Source organism: Siphateles boraxobius, unplaced genomic scaffold (genome assembly GCF_051911475.1).
Source record: "Siphateles boraxobius isolate OS27281-9 unplaced genomic scaffold, OSU_SipBor_1 31, whole genome shotgun sequence".
In the NCBI taxonomy this organism is placed as follows: Eukaryota; Metazoa; Chordata; class Actinopteri; order Cypriniformes; family Leuciscidae; genus Siphateles; species Siphateles boraxobius.
Genome location: NW_027508931.1, coordinates 9,367,726 through 9,395,438, shown reverse-complemented (window position 1 = coordinate 9,395,438; position 27,713 = coordinate 9,367,726). Strand labels below are relative to the sequence as shown.

Genomic DNA, 27,713 nt, shown 5'->3' with positions numbered 1-27,713 from the left:
CGTGCCGTGGCAGGTCAAAGGTGGAGCGGATTGACTGAAAGAGACAGAGACAGATAGAAAGAGCATGCGAGAAAGATTCAAATCGGATAGATTAGGCTCAGTTGAGTGTTGTCTGTATTAATGTGCGTCTATGCTAATAATAGTCAGTTTAAACAAACTACTTATGAGTTTGGAAATTATAATTACGATTTATTTAATTTTGGTTCCAGAAAAAATATATTTCTCTTGTTTTATGATTCATTTATTAATTTAATTTCCTTTTTTTCCCTAAAACAAACATTAGAGCAAAGGATGCACTTTAGGAATGTAAAACTGTATGTGTGTGTATTTTAACATTCACATGCTGCCACAGAGACTGATGGCAAATGTAGTTTGTCACCTCTTAAATTGGCTAAATATAATTTTAGTAATATTTGTAGCTATTTTTTTCCACCAGTACACAATACAAATGATTAAATATACGAATAAATTGAGCAGTACCCATTTGTTTCACCATGATTCTTTAATTGACATCAACTTGAAAAGTCATGGCTCAAAGAATTTCAAACATGTACAATATAGTAAAGCAGTTGAAAGGAACACACAATGAAGTTCAGGTATAACGTTTTTAATAATCCACTCAGACGGCAATACAAACAAGATGAGCAAATGAAACCAACAACAATGCGGAAACGGGAACACTGAAGACTGCAACTTGCATACAAAGCAAATGAGGGACATAATGACAAACAACTGTGATGATTAATGCATCTCCATAGAAACTAATAAGTGGCGGAAAACTAAAAGGAACACATATGACTGAAAACACAAACTGAAAGTCTATGAAAATGAAAATGAAACCAAAAACAAAATAACATAATGTTCGTGACAATATGACATTGTGGTAGCATTTATGTGAATTTTCCTTCTAGTCATTTGGAAGATGCCGGGACTGAATTGGGACAGTTTTGCAACTTGGCTCTGATTTTGCATATTTTATCAGTGTTGGCAGCTGACTTAATGAAAGTAAAGCTGTTTTTGTCCAGCTACCATGTGTTGGGCTGGATTGTGATCTGAAATGTTTTAAAATCATCACTTATTTAGTACTTGGCTAATTTCAGCTATTACAGCATCAACACATTTCTGTGTAAACCCTCTAATAAGCTGGAACTTTAACACAGAACCAGTTTGATGTGCTTTGTGAATTTAAAGTGCTTTAGGTTTACATTATTTTCATGTAAAGTTGAGCATAATTCCACACATTTGCCCATGTTATCATGCAAAACTAATGATGCACAGCTACACTGAAGAGCTTTGTTAACATGAATTTTACGCAACTGAAGTTATGTGATACATGACTGTTTGACACATCATATATTATGGGTTGCACAGTAGTCGATTAATTCTACCTCTAATGATGCATTAGGTCTGTGTCAAAATATCATGGATCACATAACTTCTGTCAGTTGCATAAAATTCATGTCAACAAAACTATTCAGGCACATTATACTTGTGCATGGGCCATAATGCAGACACTGTTGTAGGTCAGTCCACTCTTGATCCCGGAAAGTGCACGTTTGCAGATATGACTCAAACTGACTAATGTGTCTTCCAGTCTCCCAGTGGACGCAGGGCACATGATGACCGTGTCCTCTACAGTCCTCTAAACCTGGTGCGAAACCACATACCATTTCAAGCAGCATTATCATAACTGTATAAATTTGCTGCTTCTCCAGCGGAGATCTGAGTATTTGAGGAATTTGTGGTTGTATCATCAGTAGTTTTGTGCAGTGTTTTTCTGTGATTTGCTCCCGCGGTGCATCCGGCACACAGGGTTCACGCATTCCTTACAGCAAGCCTGCGGTTTTCCGAAAGCCTGTGGAGGGACAAAAAAGAGGGATGCAGATAATTATACAATCTTCATGTGGAATGAATGATTCTGATTAATTTATCATTTTGCATGTTGAAAACGGAGAAATGAGCACTGAAATACTGTGTTGGGTTCTTATCTATTATTCTCGGCTCTGTTGCTGAGTTTATAAGACCGTTCGCTCTCTCGCTCGCTCTCTGTTAACAAAGCTGATGAATATTTCAGACCATGCGTTTGAGAGTTTTTGAAGCTTCATTGTTTATTTAATAGTTAGAACAAATAGGAGCACCTATCCGAGAGAGAATGCAGGAACCCATGCAGTGAAAACTAAAGGACAGTTGTGATTCTTAATAAATTTAGGCCTTTTTAAAATAATATTGAAAGTCTAGTATCAAACTGAACACAATTAGACCTATACTCGCCTAAGCAGTACATTTTTATGTATGCAGGTAATAATGTTCAGATGGACATGTAAAACAAATAATTTAAACTGGATTGGCTATTTTGTATCGGAAGTTATTAGAAATTAAGGTAATGGCATTCTGGGAAATACATATATAAATACAGTGCAGATGATTTGTAATATTTTTAAATGTTTTTGCCTCTTATGCTCTCCAAGGTTACATACAAAATATAGTAAAAACAGTAATATTGTGAAATATTTTGACAATTTAAAATTTGTTTTTACTATTTTAACTCTTTCCCCGCCAGCATTTCAGTTGCGAGCCACCGCCAGCCAAAATTGTCATGGCCCCAAGAATATATAGTTGCATGAACATCTGAACATTCAAAAAAATATATCAAAAGAAAGAAAAGAGCCTCAAACAAAAAACCTGTTTTATTCTAGCTTAATGCATTATTATTATTTCAATCAACACTAGGATGTTGGTAAGTTTCATAAAAAAGCAATTTTTTTTAACAAAAAGCTTAAAAAATCACGCTGTTGTCAAAGACTACATTCTTTGACTGATTTGAACGAAGGAGCTGCAGGATTGACTTATCAAAACAAATGTCATGGGAAAAAAAGTACAGGATTGAGATATCAAGGAGGTACAAGGTATGTTTGGCAGAATATTACAGGGCAATTACGCTGCTGCAGATGTGTACCGCAGCGCTGACAGACAGAAAGAGAGAGAGAAAGGAGCTTCCTTTAAGCCAGTGACAAGGGAAGAATATTGATAGTGTCCTGAGGGAAGAAGGGAAGGAGGAATGTATGACGGAGAGAGAAACAGTTGTTACCTCTGAGAGGGTAATGAGTACCTTTGTGGCTCACACCTGATTTATGCCCAGGATCTCTCCACCTGAGCGCTGCCACAACATGCTGAACACACACACACACACACACACACACACACACACACACACACACACACACACACACACACACACACACACACACACACACACACACACACACACACACACACACACACACACACACACACACACACACACACACACACACACACACACACCTGTGGAGTGATGGCTTCATTCACAGGAAACATGTGTATGTCTGTGTTTAGGCAGCATGATGATTTTCTATGTACCACCATCTATAAAATTACAGGCCGAAGCTGGTTTAAGATACGAACAATATGAGCTTGTAGTTACAGAGAATTCCTTCTAGTCTACCCTTATAAAGTTAAAAAGACACCATTAGTGTAAGACAAATTACATTAAACTAATGCAATAAATATTAACATAAAATGTCACACATCAACGAGTTAGTAAAAAACAAATAATCTCCCTGTATTGGACTCATAATTATCTGAATTGATTTAACGTATGGAGGTCAAGGGTCGGATGGTTGGGGATTGAGTTACAACTTCTGCATGAACTGATCTGCATTCATTCTTGATCATGTGTTATGGGCAAATGTTTGTTGATTTAGGGTCAGTATGGGCGCTGAAAAGGCCGCTGATGTCACTGACATCAAAGATGACGGAGGGTGACTTTTGGCTTAAACCTGCCGTTGCTGAGCATCGCTATGCAGATGTTTTGGAAGTTGAAAGAATACTCAATTTCGAAGTGTGTTTGGTAATAATTATCGATGATGTTTGAAGTTTGTGAATGATGCCGTATCTAATGCTATCAAAATGCTGAACAGCATTTTTGTGACTGATCGGTTTTTTTCTCGTTTAACTAATTTGCCCACCTAAACAATATTTAAAATAACCTGACAATTAACTCCACTCGCAAACCATTGGTCCGACCTTTGACCCTGTGCTCCCAGGGTTTGTGGGTGAAAGGTTGAGGCAGGGCACCACAACCTTTTCATGGATCACTCAACACAGAGAAACAATGTCATTTGCAATGATAGTAACTAGATATAACCTAAAAAGCATCAGACATCAAACGGCCATGTCCGACAATAATCGTCTTGAAATGTATTGTTGAATTTCCGTTTGTGGCTGTAGCGCCATTGTTTTAAAAGCTGACATTTAGAGACTCAAGTTGTAAGAGAGGATTTACTTTACAGTTACTGTTAGCATGCTAATTTATAATTAAAGCTAAAAAAAAAATAAAGAAATCAACTAATTGACCTGTATAGTTGACCTGACCCATCCGTAAAGTAAACTGCACAAGATAATAGTTTGGTGGAGCTCAGCAAGCATGTTAGGTACTAAAAACATAATAGGCTATCCACTTCTAACAAGCTTTAAATCTGTGCTGTGCATAAACTCTGTCCCAGATTAAACTAGAGGAATGTTAGCTTGCGTAGAACAGCAGTTTGGGCGATTTTTCAGAGCTGCACAGTGGAAACCACAATGAACCTCACAGTGCACGACAGAGATAATTTCATTCAAACGTCTTACCATCGTAACCATTCTATTTCCTGTGCTGATTATTTAAAACTATCACAATATCATATTTCATTGGCCTTGCTGAAGAAAAGCTCAATTTTTTTCCTGAAGAGAATAGGCTACAACAGAGCAGAAAAATTAATTGAATGCTGTCAGTCATTCTTTTGTCCTCTGGGATTTTAACATCTGTTAAGGCAAAACATCAAGCTAACTCTTTCACTATTACTTGGCTAAAATTGTAGAATGCGCCTGGCAAGCCTTGAGAGAAAGAATGAGAAAAATTTGAAAAACATCACAGTAAAGGTTTGACATTTAATTTAACTTGAAATTGAATGATTTTCCAAACAACATAATGTAACGTTGGCTGACTGAACATGAAATGCTCTTTCATTGGGTGTAATGTAGCCTACACAAAAATTAAGTTTCGGTGTAATGTACGTTGATTTTGAAGTAGGCCTAGTAATTTAGAATTATTGCAGTATTTCTTCTGTGAAGTCTGTAAAGCATAATGGTGCTGTAGGCTATGTCATTTTTTTGACTGTACTAAAGCATAAATACCATGGCCCGGTTTCACAAGCCTGGACTATGTAGCCTACTTTCTAGTTCAATTCACCCTTCGCAGGTAGTTTGATTGACAGGCGATCTGACCAATTATAATCCGCCAAATCCGCTATTTTGTCCGACAAAGTAATTAATGTCGGTGGACTTGAACTTGAAAAACGGAGTGTACTGAGTCTGAAGTCTTTCCACGGTTCAAACAACATTCCTTCTGAATATCATGTTATGTTTATTTGATGCTATAAATAAACTAGAAGGAAGAGATGATCTGTTCACGAGCAGCTTTAACTGAGGCACTACAGCGATCTGTCACGACACATCGACGAGACACAAAAGGGTATTTATTGTTTACATTTCTTTTAAAAATGGCCAAATTCGAAAGTTGAGACTTTGTTTCATATCAAAAGTAACCTGCTGTGTCCTGTCCGTCAGCACGTCAGTGTCCTCTTTGTTCCGCAATGTAGTTTTCACAATGTGTGGCGTGAGAGTGGCATTGGACATATTAAAGGGGCGGGTCTTTGCAAACAGTCATTAGGACATTTAAGTAGCTTTTATGATCGTGCCTTTGAAAAAAAGTATGACTGGTGTGTCTTGAGACAGTGCAAGTTGCTTTCAGTTAAAACAGCTCAAACATGTATTAGTCTGTGACTAGCTTAAGCCAAAAGTTCCAATACTTGTAGTTGTTTCTCTGAAAAGCAATGTCACAGCCAGTTATTCTTCTTTGAGAATGCATTCTTCTTTCCAGTGTATTGCAGCCATGGAAGCCAGCAAACGAACTGTGTAACAGATCACAGATTTTAAATGACCTAAAAAGCCTCAGCAATAAAAACATTGCAAACATAATACATTAGCTGATCAACTTACAGTAAAGTCTCGTCACTTTCCATGCTTGTTGCGTGTTTGAAGCATTTTCATTTTTCATGTTTAGGACAACTTGGATCGTGTGCTTTCCCCACAGTAGCTCACATCTGCATCCTTCATTATTTTCCAGATTTGTTCGATTCATCATATCAATTTAAACGGTTTTGTCCCGTGCTATGGGTAAACACTGAGATTCAAATGACTGTACCAACTTTCTGGACACACACACACTGTACAAAATAAATAAATGATCAATAAGTTATGACGACATATTTGACATGACTTTAAATGTAATCAAAAATGTAAATCAACATGTGAAGCAAATTTCTACTTTTTTCTAAGTTGATTGTACTTAAAAATTAAAGGCAGCAACTTTTTTAACAATGCAACATTTCCTGGTTCCGAAAAGAATATCAGTGAAATGTTTTAAAACTTTTGAAAGAAGTCTTTTAATGAATGCTCACCAAGGCTGCATTTATTTGATCGAAAATACTGTAAAACAGTAATATTGCGCAAAAAAAATGAAATCTATTCTATACATATAAATATAATCAAATGAATATATCTTTAAAAACGCTAAATAAGTACTGGATCACTACACTAACACACAAATTATTCACAAACCAGGTTTCCTGTGTCAGGTTTTAGTGTGTCATTTAGTGTTCTTGTGCTCTATTGATCACTGATACACTCTCCACTCTCCCCCATTCACTAAAGGCCAAGACAGAGATCAGATTCACCCCTGCACAGGAATTAAAAGCAAACTGACTGGTAACATGTTTCTGAAGAACACCGCAGAACTGGTGTCAGATTATGTCTTTTGCAATATCCCTTACTTCTTTTCTTCATGCAGTCTTCTTCACCATCTCCTTATATCCATGGATAATGGCAAATGACAGTGGCTGACAACAAGATCCTGAGTAACAAAACAGATGCAGAAGTACTGACCACGTCGACACTTTTCCCTGAATCCTGGTAAGACAATTGAGACTATGGTAGCCTTTTATTTTACTTTTATCTGATGTAAAGACTTTTATTTTGATATATCTCCCCTATGGGAAAATTATGAGTATGGGAACGGAGTTGAGTAGCTTCCATCTTGCGTTTTGAATGTTCATATTAACTCATTTGCACACTTAAATGCATCTAATGCATGTGAAATGGAGGTGGTCTTTTTGATATACATAGCTAATATGATGTGTAAATATGATGATAAAATATTGGTAATGCTAGTTTGGCTGTAAAACTAGGAAAGGTTTTATTTAAATAGTTTTTATTTTTATTTCTCACCATTTTCATCACTTTGTATAGCCTACACATTTTGACTTTATATCTAACAATTGTGACTGTTTCTCACATTTTGCAATGTCTCACAATGTAACATTATTTATTATTTTAATCTTTATCTCATGATTAGTATTATTTGTTTTTTACTCTGAGGCTCTGATTTACTCTGATTATGTTTGGTGATTTATTTGGTCTGACTTGCGCATGCGGCAGGCATGAATAGTTGCATTCATATTTTGTCAATGTAATGAAATCAGACAGCACACGGCAGGCTGAACGCTGAATATACTTTGTCAGCTGATAAGGGTCAAGACTTTTTGTCCAGGCGTTTTATCTCCGCAATTATTTCAAGTTCCAATCCCCAGGCTACCCGTTGCGTCCAGGAAGCCAGCCCATTCTGTCCATAAAACATGTCAATGTTGCTAGCATTTTAATCACAACTCCACAGTTAATGCACATTGCAATACTAGTTTTGAGTCTCTTCAAAGTCTTATGAAAGTTTTTGATTGACTGAGCTAAGATATAGAAAGGCATAGACATTAAGTAGCTCTTTAACTTTGTGTGTGTGTGTGTGTGTGTGTGTGTGTGTGTGTGTGTGTGTGTGTGTGTGTGTGTGTGTCTGTGTGTCTGTGTGTGTGGGTTTGTGTGCATTGTTGTAAACAAATAATGAGAAGTGGGCCAATTTATTTTAATATTTTTTCTTAAATCACTTAGAAACAAAAGTCTGTTCTGTTTTGCTGTGAAAAACCTGAAATAAAGCCCATGTAAAAATACTAATTACTTTAAATCCACTGTATGCTGGAATTTGCATGAATGTTACATAAGATAATAACCCCAGCTGAGTAAACGAGAGCTAACAATGCCAAAAGAAACACTCAGCATGCACTGTTTAATCAGGTAAATGCTACCTACTGGCAGGCAACACGTAAAAGAGCTGGACAAAGTCCTGAAGCGTTGATGCAGGCTATGAGGTTTTTGTATTAGATTATCCAGTTATATTTATAGTGAATTATTAAATTTACCCACATGTATTTTTTTTTTTGTCCATGAGTTTTTATGCTTTTTGTGGCTCTTTTTTCCACCTAGCAGAACGTTTTTTTAATAACCTTGTTTCTTATATTTTCTTTCTTTCTTTCTTTCTTTCTTTCTTTCTTTCTTTCTTTCTTTCTTTCTTTCTTTCTTTCTTTCTTTCTTTCTTTCTTTCTTTCTTTCTTTCTTTCTTTCTTTCTTTCTTTCTTTCTTTCTTTCTTTCTTTCTTTCTTTCTTTCTTTCTTTCTTTCTTTCTTTCTTTCTTTCTTTCTTTTTTTAAATAGTTTATAAAGAGGTCTCTTATGCTCATCAAGCCTGCATTTATTTGATAAAAAAAAATACAGAAAAAAACTGTATTTTAAATTGTAATAATTTTCACAATATTATTTTTTTCCAGGATTCTTTGATGAATAAGAAAAGTTAAAAAGAATATTCTATTATTTAAAATAGAAATCTTTTTAAGAATATACACAACCGTTCAAAGTTTTTTCTTTCTTTTTTTGAAAGACATTATTTATTTTATTCAGCAATAATGTGTTTAAGATATATATTGTTCCCTTTCAAGGGAACTCGAGCTGCGTTGAGACGCGGTGGGAACGCTCTGCGTGATCATAGGCGGGTGACGTCATAGACCAGGAAGCTATAAAGCACCCCTGAAAACAGACCGCGACAGCTTCTGCGCCTTCAGCAAGCTATGTGTGTATTCTGTCCTTGTCATATTTATTGTTGTCTGTCAAGTTTCAATATATATATATTTGGGCAAAAGAGAGCAAGCAGCTTTGTGTTGTTCCCTGCCCACGTTATATCTCGGGTGGGGACACACACATCAGCTTTTTGTGGGAGTGGAGCATGCCACAGTTAGTTCTCGAGGGAGCTGACTGTGAGCATTGTGAGAAGCTGTCCGTGAGGACGCTCCGTCCCCTCCGGGCTTTCTTCGAGGAGGACGGTTCGGTTCGCGCTCCCCGTGCGAGTCCCGCTGTTGCCCAAGCACGGCGGCGACTCGCATTTTGGGGTTCCCAAACGGATCTGACAGCGGTGGTTGGGTCGGGCCCCGCCCTACCTCAGCTTTCACCTGCCAGATCCAGTGTGCTGCGATTTCCAGTTCCGAGGAATTAGTATTGTTAATGTTTTGTTAAGAAAAAGTGAACAAAACAAATAAAAGTATTAAGAAAAAGGCAGATGTTTGAGTTTTCAATAAATAATGTCAGCTCATAACTCTGTTGAATATAGAGGAGATTTTTAAAGGATCTATCTTTATCTAGTGCTGTTGCTAGTTAAATATTTACTGGACAGCTGAACATTATGAGAGTGGAAACAAAAAGAGTTTATTAGATGAAATATATCTAAAAAAAAAGCAGGAAAACTTTGTATCTCAGCCTCCTCGTCGTGGACTAGGCCTACTGTTTTTTTCACTATCCACACTGAGGTGTCGAGATCGTGGAATAAACAGGTTTCTATTTTATGTGTTTAATACCCAAAAGTCTAACTATAGTAATGTTATGGGTATCAAGTATCATGGTATGACAGTGCCTTGGGTTAAAGAGACGCTTTCTAGCTTTCTCTCCCCTGAGTCGGTGTCACAATTTTTAACCCCGATGTCACTCACCAGCCATCTTTAATAATAAATTAATTTTTATTAGGCAGCGCTGCGGTGGGTAAAGTATATAAGGACATTAGGGGTGGAACGGTACACAGAAGTCACGGTTCGGTTCATACCTCGGTTCAGACATCACGGTTCGGTACGATTTCGGTACAATGGAGTGAAAAGCAAAACCAAAATGCAGAAGGCATTTTTATAAATGTCTTAAGCTTTGTATTTTTTAAATAAGTTATATTAATAAAGGCATAGAACCAGTTTATTTGTAGTGCACTGACAATAGTTTTATATAATTTAATTAGTTTATTAATTAAATTAATAAAAAGACAAAGACCTTGCGATATGTTTGGTATGTTTGAATGAATTTAAAATTAATTTGCCATATTTCAGATCAATATATTTGTTTTTCTTAATTTTAATTAACCCTAACTTTATTCTCATCTGAATTATAAATAATTGATTTCCGTATAAAATAATACTAGGCTACCATTAAAAACCACGTTTGATTTTCTTTTTTTAATCAATGTAGAATGTGTAATTTAAAAGTAAAACTGTGTGTGTGTGTGTGTGTGTGTGTGTGCGATTTTGGTTGGGTGATAGTTGTAGGTTACAGTTTGACAAGAGAGTGTGACAAAAGCACAATGTTGTGTTTTATTGCGAGTGTACACAAATATGTTTAAAGTCCCTGTAAAGTCAAAATGAAGTATGTGTTCTGAGTTTGTCATATCACAGAAAAATGTGTTATTAGACACCCAGCCAAATTTGAATGATAAAAAAAGTCGGCAAGTACATAAAATAAGCTATCAAAATCTTGAAAAAATCAGCAGTAGTCTCTGCTTTCAAACGCTGGGGGCGTGTCCGCTGACTGCGCTGAAACCACGCCCACTCGTGGTAAAGCTGCCGTCGCCACAATCAACTGTCACCCGCTACAGCCGGAATGGATGCTCCTAGCAGCTTATTAGGTTAATTATAACATAAGCGCACAAGGCAACTTACACTCATTGGTGGGCACGCACTGCCGATGATGTCACCAGTTGTCGGCGCGACAGGTTGAAGGCCGAGGCGGGAGATAGTCGTTCGGCCCCATTCAGCAGTAACACAACAGCGAATTATCAGTGAATCCCAGTTGTCTCCGACGAAAGTTTATAAAACTATCCCGTGTAAAATGATCACTACAGAGGCGGGTTTTGGTGGTGATCCTCAGCTCTCCATCAAGGTGGCTCTTCACAAAATTAATCCACCTCTTCTTGAAAATTTAAATAAGGACACCAATCTGTTTTGTACGTGATCGCATCCAGGTAGTACGCATTTCCGTGACGAAGACATAGCTAACTAGCAAACTGTAAGCTGTAGTAACTAATAATACTGACAGTAACTCGCGATTGAGCGGCAAACTGATGCGAATATGCTCTATTTATATTGTTAAGGGAGCGGCCAGCCTCAAGGGCTCCAGTGCGTCATCAGGTAGGGGCAGGGCCAGGAGCTCAGGCACTCCAGTGCGTCATCGAGTACCCTTTTAGCCCCGCCCAAAAAATCCGTAAAATATCAATGGTGAAAAACTGTTTAACGGTCTAACTCCACAATTCAGTACTTCACAGTTCACAGTCCTTGTAATGTGATTTAGCAATACATTTCTAACATTTATAATGTGTTTAGAATTTTTTTTTTTAAATTGCCTTTACAGGGACTTTAAACACTTTGCAGTTTGAATTATATGTTTACGGCGTCAGTTTTTGTTTCCACTGTTCGATCGCGCCCGCGCCTCTCTCTCTCTCACATACACACACAGTTCGATCGCGCCCGCGCCTCTCCCTCTCTCGCGCGCGTACACACACACTTCAGCATTGCAATATTGACATCGCAGTCTGTTCATTATGCTCCGTTTAGACCAAACGCGAATTGAGCGAATTGTATCGCTATTTAGAGTTTTCTTTATTTTTATACCGTGTATTCTACGTGTAAATTCGTGCACCGAACCGTGACGCCCGTACCGATTCGGTTCAATGCGAATACATTTACCGTTCTACCCCTAAAGGACTTGGATGAATGTGAGGATGTCAGCATTGACGCTATTTGAGAATTGTGTTGTGCAAAAACAGTTAAACTATACCGGGGAGGGACGGTTCCGAGAAATCATTTCTCCTCTGAGTCCTCTGGGGGGCGACTCTCTGATGAGGGTCGCAGTGCTGCCAGTTCGGTTGTTTTCCTGCTGGTGGCCACGGAGTGATATATATATATATATATATATATATATATATATATATATATATATATGTTTTTCTGATATAAAATATTAAGAAAAATAAAGATAAAAATATGTCTGTTCTTCTGGTCGCTCCGCTTTCAAGAAAACTAAGAAATAAACCTTTCAGGGGCGTTCCAGAGGTTTCTTCCTCACCAATCTAATGTTCCTGAGACTGCTGGGCGGGAGCAGTCTCGGCCTACTAAGCTCCTCTTAGCACAGAGTGCAAAGAAGAAGACCTGATGCCGAGGCTATCAGGCTTCTAAGGGTGGTCCCCTCCGGGGTAGGGACGGTTTTGAGAAATTGTTTCTCCTCGGCGCCCTCTGGGTTGCGACTCTCTAAGGAGGGTCGCAACGCTGCCAGTTCGGTTTTCCTGCCGGTTCGCCGTTCAGGGTACCAAGGTGTCAGTGTCCCCAAACGATCCTCCGAGGAGGGTCGTAGAGCAGTCTCCCTGCCGCTTCGCCGTTTTAGGGTGCCGAGGTGCCTGCTTTTTCCTGCGATCCTCCGAGGAGGGTCGTAGTAACTAAGCTAGTAAGAGGTAGGCAAGATCTGTGGACTGTCGTCATCTCTAATAAAGCTTAGACAAGAAGTCCTTCCGCAAAAAAACAAAACAAAAAACAAGGCTATCAGGCTTCTGAGGGCTCCTCCGGGGACGGTTTTGAGAAATCGTTTCTCCTCGTCGCCCTCTGGGGTGCGACTCTCTAAGGAGGGTCGCAGCGCTGCCAGTTCGGTTGTTCCCTGCTGGATCGCCGTTCAGGGCACCGAGGTTTCAGCGTCCCCATACAATCCTCCGAGGAGGGTCGTAGAACGGTCAGTTCGGTTGTTCCCTGGCGGTTCGCCGCTTTAGGGCACCGTAGTGACTGTTCAGCCAAATCCAGAGGCCAGTCTTTAGAGACTGGTTCCCCTGTAGAATTTCTGGCAGCGTGGAAACTACTGCCACACATTTCTCAGTGGGTCCTGCACACTATAGAAAAGGGTTCAGAATTCAGTTTGGTTCTCGTCCACCCAGATTCCAGATTTCCACAGTGGGTCTTCCCCACTGTGGTGTACCCCGAGCAGGCTTTGGTTTTGGAGCAGGAAGTACTGACACTTCTGCGAAAGGAGCTGTTGAAGGGGTTCCTCCTCCCAGCAGACAGTCAGGGTTTTACAGCCATTACTTCATTGTTTCCGAAAGAGGATGAGAGGTTTCGTCCTACTCTAGACCTGCATCAATTAAACAGCAGGTTTCAGAATCTCAAGTTCAAAGTATGCTTACGCTAAATATGATTGTGTCAAAGATTTAGTCCGAGGACTGGTTTGTCACAATAGACTTAAAGGACGCTTATCTATCCATCCTCATCACAGGAGGTTCCTGAGGTTTGCTTTCGGGGGCAAAGCATACCAGTATCGGGTTCTTCCATTCGGCCTAGGTTATCACCCCGCACCTTTATAATATGCGTGGATGCAGCTCTGGCTCCTCTGAGACTCCAGGGCATTCGCATATTGTATTATATCGACGATTGGTTGATCCTAGCTCAATCTGAGCATATGTCAGTTCGGCATCAAGATGCCGTTCTGTCTCATTTAAAGATGTTGGGGTTGCCACTCAATGCCAAGAAGAGTGTGCTCCTCCCAGCTCAGAGGACCACTTTTCTAGGTGTAATATGGGTTTATCTAGGCCAGTCACTCACTGTGAAACAGTTTCAGACTGTTGGGTCTCATGGCAGCTGCGTCCAACGTAATTACTCTTGGCCTTCTGTACATGAGACCCCTGCAGTGGTGGCTCAGGACCAAGGGGTTTTCTCCGAGGGGAAATTCGTTTTCGCATGATCAAGGTCACGCGGCTATGCCTACGTGCCTCGGTCATGTGGAAGAACCTTGGTTCCTCGCCCAGGCCCAGTGTTGGGGGCTTCTTGTCGACGCATAATGCTATCGACGGATGCTTCCCTCACAAGTCGGGAGTGATCATGACTGGTCGCTCGGCAGAGGGTCCGGACAACACACTGATGGTCTCGTATATCAGAGCAGATATCCTGTTGAGGCAGGGGCTGAGGCCCGGGGAATGGTAACTTCACCCCGAGGTGGTGGAGCTCCTATGGGAGAACTTTGGTCAAGCTCAGGTCGATCTTTTCGCATCATACGATACAACCCATTGTCCGCTATGGTTCTCCCTCACAAATCCAGCTCCTCTAGGACTGGACGCTATGGTGCTGGTGTGTCCGAGGCTGCACCTGTACGCATTCCCCCCGATATCAATGCTCCCGGGAGTTCTGGAGAGGGTTCGCCAGGAAGGAGCTCATCTATTATTAATAGCCCCGCACTGGCCGGCCCGAGTCTGCTTCTCGGACCTAGTGTCCCTTCTAGACGGCTCTCCTATGGAGATTCCTATCAGAAGGGACTTGCTATCCCAAACGGGGGCACGATATTTCACCCTTACCCGGAATTGTGGAAACTGTGGGCTTGGCCTCTGAGGGGGCCAAGCTCATAGAATCCGGTCTCTCGACTGAGGTCGTTGAGACCATCCTTCAATCCAGAGCTCCTTCCACGAGAAAACTATATACATTGAAATGGTAACTGTTCTCTACATGGCGTAGAGAACGTTTTTTAAATCCTCTTAACTGCCCGGTTGATACAGTTCTCGATTTCCTACAAGACCGTTTCTCTGCTGGATTATCTTCCTCCACCTTAAAGGTGTACGTAGCGGCTATATCTGCTTATCGCACCCCTCTGGGGGCTTCTTCTCTTGGGAGAGATCCTCTTATTATTCGTTTTTTCCGTGGTACATTGAGGATGAGGGCTGCACTGCACTCTAAAGCACCGGCTTGGGATTTGGCCATTTTACTTGAGGGCCTATGGAAGAGGTTTCAGAGAAATTCCTTACACTAAAAACTTTATTTTTACTTGCTATTTCTTCCATCAAGAGAATTGGAGATCTGCAAGCCCTGTCGGTGGCTCCTTCATGTTTGGAATTTGCACCTGGTATGGTGATAGCATTTTTACACCCTAGGCCGGGTTACATTCCTAAGGTCCCCACTAATGTGGCGGGTCCTATTGTGCGGCAGGCTTTTTGCCCTCCACCTTTTAATACCCCAGATCAGGATAGTCTCAATCTGATATGTCCCGTTAGGGCTTTGGATGACTACGTTCACAGAGCTGCCCTGTGGCGTAGATCAGAGCAGTTATTTGTCTGCTTCGGTTCAACCAAGAAAGGTTGCCCTGCATCGAGACAGGTAATGAGGAAGTGGGTAGATGAGGCTATCTCACTTGCTCATGAAGCGGCCGAACAGCCTTCACCTATGGCTGTTCGGGCCCATTCTACAAGGAGTATGGCAGCCTCTAAGGCTTTAATTTCGGGGGTTTCCCTTCAGGATATTTGTAATGCAGCAGGCTGGTCCTCACCACCTACAATTTGTCCGATTCTATGACTTAGACCTCTCCACTCCCGGGGCTAGGTTGCTTGCTTCTTAGTGTGCACAAGGACTTCAAACAGAACGGGCATTTCTCTTTATGGCGTAGTGGGTATGGGGTTCCCACCGCGTCTCAACGCAGCTCTAGTTCCCTTTAAAGGGAACGTCTCAGGTTACGTATGTAACCCTGGTTCCCTGAGAGGGAACGGGACGCTGCGTTCTCCTGCCATACTTCCTGCATGCCCTGATCGACTTGCTTCAGGCTTATCAGAAGCTGTTGCGGTCTGTTTTCAGGGGTGCTTTATAGCTTCCTGGTCTATGACGTCACCCGCCTATGACGTCTTGCTCTTCCGTTGGACTGATTATACACATGCTTCATGACGCAATCACGCAGAGCATTCCAACCGCGTCTCAACGCAGCGTCTAGTTCCCTCTCAGGGAACCAGGATTACATACGTAACCTGAGACGTTATTTTGAATAAATATTGTTCTTTTTGACTTTTTATTCATCAATGAATCCGGAAAAAAGTATCACAGGTTCCCAAAAAAATATTAAGCAGCATAACTGTTTCCAACATTGATAATAAATTGGCATAATTAGAATGATCTCTGAAGGATCATGTGACACCGAAGACTGGAGATCTGAATGATGCTGAAAACTCAGCTTTGCATCACAGATATACATTATATTTTAAATATTAAAAAAGAAAACAATTATTTTAAATTGTAATAATATTTCACAGTATTAGTTTTTTCTGTATTTTTGATCAAATAAATGCAGGCTTGTTGAGCATAAGAGACTTCTTTCAAAAACATTAAAAATATATATTTCTTTTGACTGCTATATTTGTGATGTACATTTTACTTTTTTTATGTCTCTTATCTTGACCAGGGCTGGATTTATTTTGATCAAAAAGAACTGTTTTGTATTTTTATATTTTAAAATAAATGTGTTATTTACTCATGTGATAGCAAAGCTGAATTTTCAGCATAATCACTCCAGTCTTCAGTGTCACATGAACCTTCAGAAATTTAATATCAGAATTATTTTTCATTACTTTAATTCCTTGATGAATAAAATTATTCATTTCTTTAAAAATGTATATTTTGATTGGTAGGGTAGATCCATTTATATTGTCCAAAATAGTGAACAATAATGAATAGGGAAAATAGTGCACTGAAGCAAGAAAAGAGGTCTGTTTTTAGGCTTTTTCCTTGCCTCACATTAGGTAATGTTGATTAACTTAGTGGCCTCATTAACTAACCCTCCAATGTCATAGTCCATAACCACTGACTCTGACGACTATGGATTTGGTAGAATGAGACATCTCATCTCAGAGGAACTCTCTAACCAGTGATTTATCACCACTAATTAACGTCTGAGAGTGAGCAGATGTTTTCATTTCCATTAATGCACCTGAAATGGCACCATAACAACTACCATTTGTTGAGTGAGTGTTGAGAGAACCTTCACTGGGACAAATATGAGCCGGAGTAGACTTATAGATATAGTATTTTTTGCTTTTTCCGTACGTTTAAAACAATAGCTCATTCAACTAGTATGACATTTATTCCACACATGGTGCCAACAAGTAAAATATAATTTTATAAAGGAAGTAAACTTGCGTTTTTGATTGGCTAGCAGCTGCGGCCACAACACAGGTGGGAGAAAGTTTTTGGGAGTCTGGTTAGATAGTGAGAAGAAGTGAAAGTGATTGATGAGACCTGTACTCATGCCACCTCTCTCGCTGGCTGGTTTATTGGTGGGCCACATTGGTTGCTGTAATCTGAAGCAGATGGCAAGTCTGTTTGAAATCCCTGTAGATGGTCATCATTGCTCCACGCTTCAGCACCTGAGCCGTGAGGGATCCAGACCATCGTGCAAATGACCAAAATAACCTATTCTGAAGAATGAGTCAAAAAACCTGCGAGCACTAATAAGGTCTAGAAACCCGTCCAGTGTGTCAGCCATGATTAAAGATCTAACCGTGCTGTATAACCAACATGTTCTGTTTAATATAATCAGGAGTGGCTATTCTAACTAAAAGAGCGACATTAGCATAACAGGAAAGCTTGTCCAGACGTATGTTATTTTAGTTCTGCATTAACCTTCATTTTTCCTGGCTCATCTCCATCAAAAACTCCTTTTCCATTTAGTCTTGAATTTGACCTACAATATTTTGTTCAAAATGAACATGTCCTCATTGACAGTCTGTGCAGAGTGCAATGCATTCTGGGATTGAAGACAAAACGCAAGGCTGCATTTGAAATCGCATACTTCCCTACTATGTAGTAGGTGGAAAAACAGTTGGTGACTAAATAAGTATATCCGAATTCACAGAACTCATAAAAGAGTAGGCAAAAAGTACCTGGGTGACCTACTATTTCCTGGGAAATTCTGAAGTGTGCATACAATGGACACTTTACTATCCCATGAGGCCACATGAGAGGATTTGTGAATGGCAGTGAAGTGACGCAACTCACGCTAGTAGGACACATGATAATGACAACATGGCCAATGTAGTACGTCCAGATTATATTCATACTACGCACATTCATACTATAGAACATACATTTTTAGCAGTTGTGAAGTAATTACTTATTTAAAATAAGTACCTACTCAAGAGAGTATGCGATTTCGGATGCTGCCCAACTCTTCCAATCGAGAAATGCAGACCAAAGGAAATTTGGTAGAAATTGAATGCATTAACTATGAACTAACAATGAGTAAAAATATTTTTTACTACATTTATTATATAATCTTACTTAAGAATGTTCATGTTAATGCAAGTGTACAGTGCATTGGCTAATGTTAACAGATATTTTTGTTCTTATAATAAGTGTTGCGATGAAAATAGCTATGAATAAATTCTTATTTATTACAAGAAGTGTTGTTACATGATTAGTTTGTTAATGTGTTTAATGTTAATAAAATGTAATCGTATTGTAAAGAAATTTAAAGGCCAAATACTGCATAATGGACATTCAGAAGGTCAAAAACACGGAATGTGAGCAAAGTTTTGATCCGTGATGCCCATAGTTAAAGGTTATCAAACCCATCCAGCTTTTGCTTTATTCCAACAGAGGCTATAGTGTCATTTCATACTCCAGAAAGCATGAAGGATACAGTCACGGGCATGTAAGAGACTTCCCAGTCCTCGTCTGTGCCAAATACTTCACAGATGAACGACATTAAACAGTTTGTCTGCCCTTCATGGTCATGCAAAGAATGCAAAGTCATGCAAAAAAACGATTAGTCGGCACAATCATCATCGCTTTTTTTTCTTTCACGTGGTGTCATATGTCACAGGGCTCTGAGAATATCATGTCGAAATGGAACTTGTGTGGTACAGCGTGATCCTTGAAACATGCCATCTAACATCTTCATTGGCTGAGTAAACGATAGGATATAGGCAACATGGCAGGAAATGGCCATTGAGACATGCTCAGTAGTGTATTGCCTTTTTCCTATTGTTAAAGCCAAGTTGTGAAGGACAGTGAGACCGAAATGCAGAAAAACTTTAGAAGTCCTTTCCCATTGTTCTGTTTATCTTAGAGTATACTTTTTTATATACGTATATACTTTTTTTTTATTTTTTTATTTTTGCTCAGAGGTTATTCCTTAAAAGCATTGGTAACACTTTACAATAAAATCTCATTTGTTAACATTAGTTAATGAATTAACAAGGACAGCATTTATTAACATTTGTTAATGTTAGGTAATATGTGGATGAAATAGCTCAGGCCATTTGGACTTTGATGAGAAAAGTTTGTTGAAATCCCATATCAGTAGTGTAGAAGATGATGTTGGTATTTTAAAGAGATTTTATTTGTGATTTTACTTTCTTAAGGGTGAGAGTAATCGTTCAGCTGGCAACCAGTATGACTTGTAAAGGGCGCCTTTTCACCTGTTGTTTTAGTATGTTTATTCAGGTGGTGGAACTCATATGGTCTGGAGAAAGAATTTCTCTCCGCATGAATACATTTGAATATGAATAAGCAATTCATATCAATGTTATTGTGCTAAATTAAGAATCTAACCAATATTAAAAGAATATTGTATTTAAAAAAAAAGTATTTTGAGAGGTATATTGATATTTTTTATCTCTCATTTTTGTTCTTGTTGAGCAGAACTTTTAAATGCTTCCGTTATATATATATATATATATATATATATATATATATATATATATATATATATATATATATATATATATATATATATATCCCATTGTTGTTATCCCATGACTTTCTTGAAATCCCATACCATGAAAGAAGATATTTTCTCCATACAATAGAAGTCAATGGTCTCCAATGTTGTTTGGTTCCCAACAATCTTCAAATATCTTTTTATATTTCGCAGAAGAAAGAAATGCATATATGTTTAGAATGACATAAGGATGAGTAAATGATGATAGTTATATTTTTGGGTGGATTTTCCCTATACGTTATAATTTGCTGAAAATCCTGTTTGGTTCATTTTAACTGGTACTTTAATAGTGCTTTTGCATTCCGTTTGGAGCTTGAAAACCTCAGCCCCAGTTCAATATAATTATGCAAACGTATTATCATTACTACTAACTACATTTTTTTCAAAATGTATCCTTTTTTTTTACACCATGGAAAGCCGAACTGGTTTAGAACATCATGAAGGGGAATGCATAAAAAAAAAATGTGTTGGAATACAAAGTTCTGTCATGAAACTTTAGATGGCGCAGGCTGATAGGTCCTTAACTCAGTCTGTTTGTAATCTGTTCCTGCTGTATCAGTAGCCTATGAGCTCACTGCTCAACCTTCAAATACTTGGTCAGCATTTGCTATAGCAGTTGCAGTGTGCTTTCAGAAACCCTCCACCTTCCCCAGCTCACCCTGTTTAGATCTGCTACGGGTAATTCATGTATGCTATTGTACAGCAGAAACATGTCTTACTTCCTCACAACAGCAAAAACAGCAGCAGCAGATCTATTCTGCCAAGACCAAATATATCAACATTGTCATATCCATTACCATTCCAAACACTCCTAGAGTTGTCATGACATAACTACTCCTTTCCGAACAGAATTCTGTATGGCTAAGAAACTGACATAAAGATTTCCCAGTTTATTTGAAGTACCCTTTTCAACTGCCTCCACTTCCTTCCATCTCACTTAAAGAGGATAATGAGGGGGCTTTTCAGGGGATGCGGTCAACTTATCAGACTCACACCTGATTCCTGTGTGACATCTGAGCCTCAGTCTTTCCATTAATCAAATCCCTCGCACTCTCTCTCTCACACACATACATAAGGGTTGTTTGTCCAACGCATGTCATCATTGAAAGTCGCCATCAACCACTTTATATTAGAGGTGTGGATGGGATGCAGGCCTTTGCTTTTAAGCACACACACATACTGACATGCTGATAGTTTGAGATAAGTGGCCACTGCGACTCTAGGAGACATACTATCACATCATGCACTCCCTAGCACACAACACCTACACACACTTAACGCTAATGTACACACACACACACAAACACAAACACGCACGAACACACGCACACATGCACGCACGCACACACACACACACACACGATGTGTTTGAAGCCAAAGACAGCCTTATGGCTCAGTCAGAAGTTACTTCACAGCAGGTTATTATATTATTGAATATTTAATTTGTATTTAATTTTCAGTTTGTCTTTTAAGTTTTAACTTTCAAGTTTTTCAGTTTCCAAATCTCAGTTTAAGTTAAGAATTTTTTTTTTTTTTTTTTTTTAAGTTTAAAGATGTTGCATTTGTCAGCACAATATTGTGTCATTGCTGTCTAGTGGCATTATGATTAATGCAGAGAGGTTTTATTCCTGGAATGCGATCTATTTAGGGGGCTGTTTACACAAGATATTTATACAATGAAAGTCAATGGGCTCCAATGTTGTTTGGTTCCCAACAATCTTCAAATATCTTTTTATGTTTTGCAGAAGAAAGAAATGCATATATATGCATATATGACATAAAGATGAGTAACTGTTTCCAACTAAAAACGTAAAACGTTTATGCATTTTGGCCGTTCGTTTGACAACAAAGGCATTTTGGATGCGAAAAAATGCAAAGTGTTGAAAACGGGTTTCAAAATGCAAGTTTTTGAAAACTGTCTCCGTGTAAACAACAAAAATGTGAATCTCTGAAGACGATGACGTCATGCACATTCGTATTACGTGTTCAGTCTATAGTGTTTCATCTCCATCTAATGGCCTGCCAGCAGAATACAAGGTTTTAAGTCGTTTTCGCGGATTCGTGTGAATGGGGATCGTTTTGATGATGGTGTCATCTGTATGTGGAAAACTCAAAGGAAAAACTTCTCCGTTTTAAACACATCGTTGTTTTGTAAACATACCCTAAAATTTATTTGTGGCCTATTCCTATTTAATTTTAACAAATTTTGGATTAATTTAAATGTAATTTAGCTTCACCTTTTCCCCCGCCCTTTTTCTGTTAGCAACAATGTTTATAATTTTAAAATTAGTTAATTAATGATAATAATACTGCTTTTTTTGTTTGAAGGTACCTTTTAAGGACACTGGTTTCAGACAGGCGTCCAAGGCACCATAAAATGATCTAAAACTAATTCAAGTGTACTTTAAGATGATAAACAAATATTACAAATAAATATGTAATGCCTACTATGCTTATTTCCAATTTAAATTGATTCATAAATTTAAAACAATGCACATTTATAATCAGATTAATATGCATAGACAGGAGATCAGTTTTTGCTTTTGGTTTCAGACACAGCCATTGAAGCCGAATCAGTCGCTTTTCCTGCGTCACATCCCTTTATTCTTCTGAAAACAATTGCAGACAAACAGAATTGCTTTCTAGAGACTCCTTGAGATGACATTCTGCACGTCACTTTAAAAGTATATCTGCCCAGACTGTCAGAGGTAAAGTTTTAACCCTGTGCAGTATGGATGTCACTTTAAGAATGTTGAGGAGAGACCTTGACCCGACTAATTGACCCGTCCATCTTCAGAGCCTCACTCAAACTTTGAGATAACTGACAAGAGCGCCACACATACTGTTTACATCCACTAAAAATAAGAGGTCGGACATATACATGCTGACCTCCTGCGTGCCAGTGGAAACAGAGACACTGGAAGACACATGGACTCCAGACATGAAGATGTCCAATCAGCAGTCAGTGTGATACTCTCCACACCGTCTTCCAACACAAGGCCTTTAGGGTAATGGAGGAGCGTGTCTATGTGTTTGCATATTTATAGTGTCGTGCGCTTCATGGAAGTGATCAGGGTGTCTCTGGAGTTGATTTCTGTATAGCTTTAGCACTTCCTGGTACCTCCTGATTTGATCTTTATTAACGGTTGTAAGTATTCACAGGCTGTACAATATATCAAAGGAAATAATATGTAATGAGAAATGAAATGTGTGTGCAATAATAAATATCACTAATAATTTAAAGGTGCAGTGTGTGACTTTTAGCGACATCTAGCGGTTCGGTTGCGAGTTTACACTAAGGGCTCAGCCCACTGCTCACCCCTCCCTTTCGAAGAAGCTACCGTGTCTCAAACGGGACAAACATCGTCGTCTGAGACGGCAGAGAATAGCCAGAATAAACCAAGTTTCTGTACCACAGTCCATTATAAACCACATCATGGATAAAGTTTACAAAGTCATAGTCAGGTGAGGACCAAGGGTCTTAATATATAATATAATAATAGTAATTAGTTGATTGTCTCACGAACGTAACCGGCACATTTCTCCCCACATAGCAAACCCATAATACAGCGAGGGAGAAGAACCACAGGAAACTATGCAACTATATATTTTTTCTAACAGGGTAGTAAAAGTTTAGATGGCTAATATGAGCTGTCACTGTGGCTGAGCTGGTTAAAGCGTTAAGCCTTGTTTAAACTCGACGCGTCCGCATGAGCCCAAAGGTGCGTGCGGCAAAAATGACGTGATTGTAACAGCGCGCGCGCCTCGCATCCCCTAGACACCATTTACTACACACAATAGGCTTTTTTTCTCTGATTTTGGAAACTCGATCGACTTAAAATGCTTCCCAGATCGACGGGTTGGTGATTCCTGTAACTGTTTTACGGTCAATGACAAGAGTACTAATCAGCTGTCTCACGAACGTAACCAGCACATTTATCCCCACATAGCAAAGCCATAACACAGCGAGGGAGAAGAATTAAGTTACATGAAACAATCCAACTACATATTTAACACCACTGACAAGGGAAAAGTCACTACTCACGGTGTTTATGGCTAGCTTCTAGCTTTATGCGGCTTCTCTTTCAAGGTAGTGACGAAACGCGCTCTTTAACGCTGTTTGTTCGCTGTCGGCTACGGTAGAAACTAGACGTCACAATATGTCGACCTTCATAGAAGGGGATTCCCGCGCCTATGTAGATATAAATGCCTCATTCTAAGGTAATAAAAACATTACGGTTTATTAAGTAAGTTCTTTATACACCACTGAACACATAATTATGGATGTCATATTGCATTTCTGTTAATAGATACTCAACATGTTTACACATTGCACCTTTAATAACACTGTTAAATGTAATTTTTAGCATATCTCAAAATGAATATCTTAATTTCATATTGCATATTATATTGTGATTCCTAAATTCAATTGTCACATTTAAATGATCAATTTAAATTGTATTGTTTTATTTTGTATTTATTTAAACAAAATAGTATTTATGTATTTATATATTTTGGATTGTTAAATAGTGGTGTGGTACTATGTAGCATTTAACTTATTGATTTTAGTTTTATTGTTCCATTGTTAATTTATACAAAATAGTATCTAATTTTAATATTGGCCAACCAACCAACCAACCTTAAATTTTGGGGATTTTTAAATAGTGTTGTGCTATTATTTTTGGCGTAGAAACCACCAGAAACATCCTAGAATCTGGATAGCAACGCATTGGCAACCACCACTCACATTTTCTTTTGGAAATGTAAAAAGCTATTATTAGTTGTTGTTGTTGTTATTATTATTATTATTATTATTATTATTATTATTATTATTATTATCACGAGGGAAGAACTAAGTACATCTGCTGTCCTAATTTGACCACAGCACTATGTAGGAACTCTGTAACAGCTGTAGTAATAAATAAATGGCAGATGCGATGAAAGAGTCCTTTAAAGTAATTCAAGCAGTTGTACATACTCACAGAACAAAAGCTGAATGAAAGCGCTGATCGGTCATTAGCTCCCTAAAGGAACGCTGTGTGTAGTATCAGTAGATCCATGTGAAACTGAGTCAGGCACGTATGACCGATACATGCTCATATAGTCTTACAGACCACACAGAGAGCAAGCGTCCCGCTAATGCCACACGCGCGTGTCTAACACATTGAGGCACTCGGAGAAACTGGGCCAGGGCAAGACCCACAGCTTGTCCCACACTTGTGTTTGTGCGTGTGGCGGCTTTTAGATAGCCTATAATGACTAACACACCAACTTGTTTGGACATCCTCGATTCATTGGAGAGAAACTAAATCTTGGCAGATTGCTCCTGCTGGATGATAGAGGACGAGGAAAGCGACTAGGGGGAACTCCAGTTGTCTGCTGGCTCGCAGTGAAGGGCAATGAGGATATCCAATCCAAACACACCCCGGTTCGGGTAAACACCCAGAGCTTTTTTTGCTCTATCCGCCAGAGATTAACCAGGCCAAAATCAACCCAGCTATCTGAACCGCTCGCCTCTATGTGCACTTCAAACATGAGAATTCAGATGCAACCCCTTCTGATCAACCACCATTTCTCTAACATCAAAACATGCTGGCATCTTCCTCACCGCTGTATTAATGACCTGAGTTACGAGTGAAGACAAGTCTAACTGCCTCGATGCTATGTGTCATTGGGGGTGAAGTCATCCAGCAGATGCTTTATTCAAAGCGAATTGCAGCATAATTCTTATAGGGACAATCTCCTTGGAAGAACATTAGTCGCCATGAATCAAAAGTTACCTGTCATTCACATGAGATCACCGCTATAGCAAACATCAATCCAACGACTCAATCAATTCCCTATGGACAAAATCAAGTCCCGTCCTACTTTTTTTCTTGTTTGAGAAGCCGTTTCACTCGGATATACATAACAGGAAAAAAAAAGACCTCACACCTATCTTCATGCCTTTTAGTTATCGAGTCTTATAGCATATTATAGTTCAGCAATTATATAGTGTGGCGAAGGACGGCCGAGGGACGTGAGAGAACGGCGCGAGGCCGGTGGTGCGATTGCTAATTAGCAACACCTGTGAAGCACACCGGTCTCGCATCTCTCACGGAGGAGCGGAAGCATAAAGGAGGAGCGACGACGTTGATGATCGAGAGAGGAACAGGCCTGTATTTTAGTTGTGTTGTGTTTTTGTATTTGTATTTTACTTTAGCCAGCAGTCGTCCGCAAGGGGCTGCTGGCAGTTATGTTTATTTTCGGTAGCCAGCAGTTGTTCGCGAGGGGCTGCTGGCGGTATTTTGGTTTGTTTGTTTTATTTTAAATAAAGCTTCTTTGATTGTTCGCCAGTTCCCGCCTCCTTCTTCCCTGAACATTGCTACACTGGTGCCGAAACCCGGGAAGAGGGAGGAACGCGCTGTCAGAGAGTCCTCGCCGCTGTGGGGAATCCGCAGTGCCATCGAGCATGGTGCGCGAGTCGCCGCCGCTCGCCGTGGGCCGGAGCCTGCTGCCATCTGCCGGTCAGGGGAGGAGCAGGGAGCGAGGGACTCGCGGTCATGGACGCTCGAGGCGGTGCGCTGGAGTGAGTTGCCGGGGGTACGGTCGAGCTCGCTGCCGGCCGCCTGGGAGTTGGAGGGGCGGCTGCCGTCCGGGAGGGGGCGGGGGAGTCGCCGCCGCTCGCCGAGGGCCGGAGCCTGCTGCCGTCCACCAGAAAAAGGGGAGGAGCAGGGAGCGGGGGACTCCTACCGTCTGCCCTAGAGCCCAAGGAGCCATCGCCGTCCCCTGGGTGGCGGAGGAGTGTTGAGCCGTCCACCGAGGGATACCCAGCGTCACCACCAGGCACCGCGGAGGAGATCGCCCAGCTGGTGGGGGACCAGTTGACAGCGCGTTGTGGGAACCGGACCAAGTTTTTTTTTGTTTTCTCCCCTCTCTCGATCTGTCGCTCCTCATGCTTCCGTCTCCATTTCCCTCGGCTTGTCGGTCCACATCCCCCAGGGATCGCCGCCGCCTAGGGGGGGAGTAGGCACAGGCTCCTGGGTACCTCCCGGCCTGTGAGGGGCGATGGGGGTATGTGGCGGAGGACGGCCGAGGGACGTGAGAGAACGGCGCAAGGCCGGTGGTGCGATTGCTAATGAGCAACACCTGTGAAGCACACCGGTCTCGCATCTCTCACGGAGGAGCGGAAGCATAAAGGAGGAGCGACGACGTTGATGATTGAGAGAGGATCAGGCCTGTATTTTGGTTGAGTTGTGTTTTTGTATTTGTATTTTAGTTTGGCCAGCAGTCGTCCGTGAGGGGCTGCTGGCAGTTATGTTTATTTTCGGTAGCCAGAAGTCGTCCGCGAGGGGCTGCTGGCGGTATTTTGGTTTGTTTGTTTTATTTTAAATAAAGTTGATTGTTCGCCGGTTCCCGAATTCTATTGGCCTACATGTCTATACTGTATGTATGCCGATAAAGTTACACATTCTTATATATCAAACTTTATTTAAAAAGCTGGGCGATAGTTCCATTTTGCCACGAAATAAAAAATCTGCTGTTGCAAAAAAATGGCTGTCGACATTTGCCTTATAGTATGTTAGGCTTTATGTGAGTGTATTTTATATATATATATATATATACACACGAGTTAGTGGTAATCCTAATTTTGCTGCGTAATAATATTCATGAGCAAGGCTGAAGGTATTACAACAGGTTTAAAATGTCCCTTCCCAAACTTTTCAGATTGTTTTTACACATCTGATTTTAAACACAAAAGAATGTATTTATTGGCTAATTTTTTGTTAGTTTGCACAACATTTTCGCTTTAAAAAATATATAACTTGATTCTGGAAACTTGTTATAACGCGGTGCGGTGAAGGCAGATAGGAGGCTGGATCCAAACGCAGTTTACACGCTTTATTA

The 27,713-nt window shown here is 39.9% G+C and overlaps 1 long non-coding RNA gene across 1 annotated transcript; it reads right to left on the bottom strand.

Annotated features, from left to right (window-relative positions):
• Positions 1–483: 483 nt before the first annotated feature.
• LOC143697051 (uncharacterized) lies at positions 484–25,057 on the bottom strand. The gene is made up of 2 exons (XR_013186156.1): positions 24,809–25,057; positions 484–1,855 (listed from the first exon to the last, which is right to left on the bottom strand). It is a non-coding gene; the product is annotated as an uncharacterized LOC143697051 (long non-coding RNA).
• Between the last annotated feature and the right edge of the window lie 2,656 nt (positions 25,058–27,713).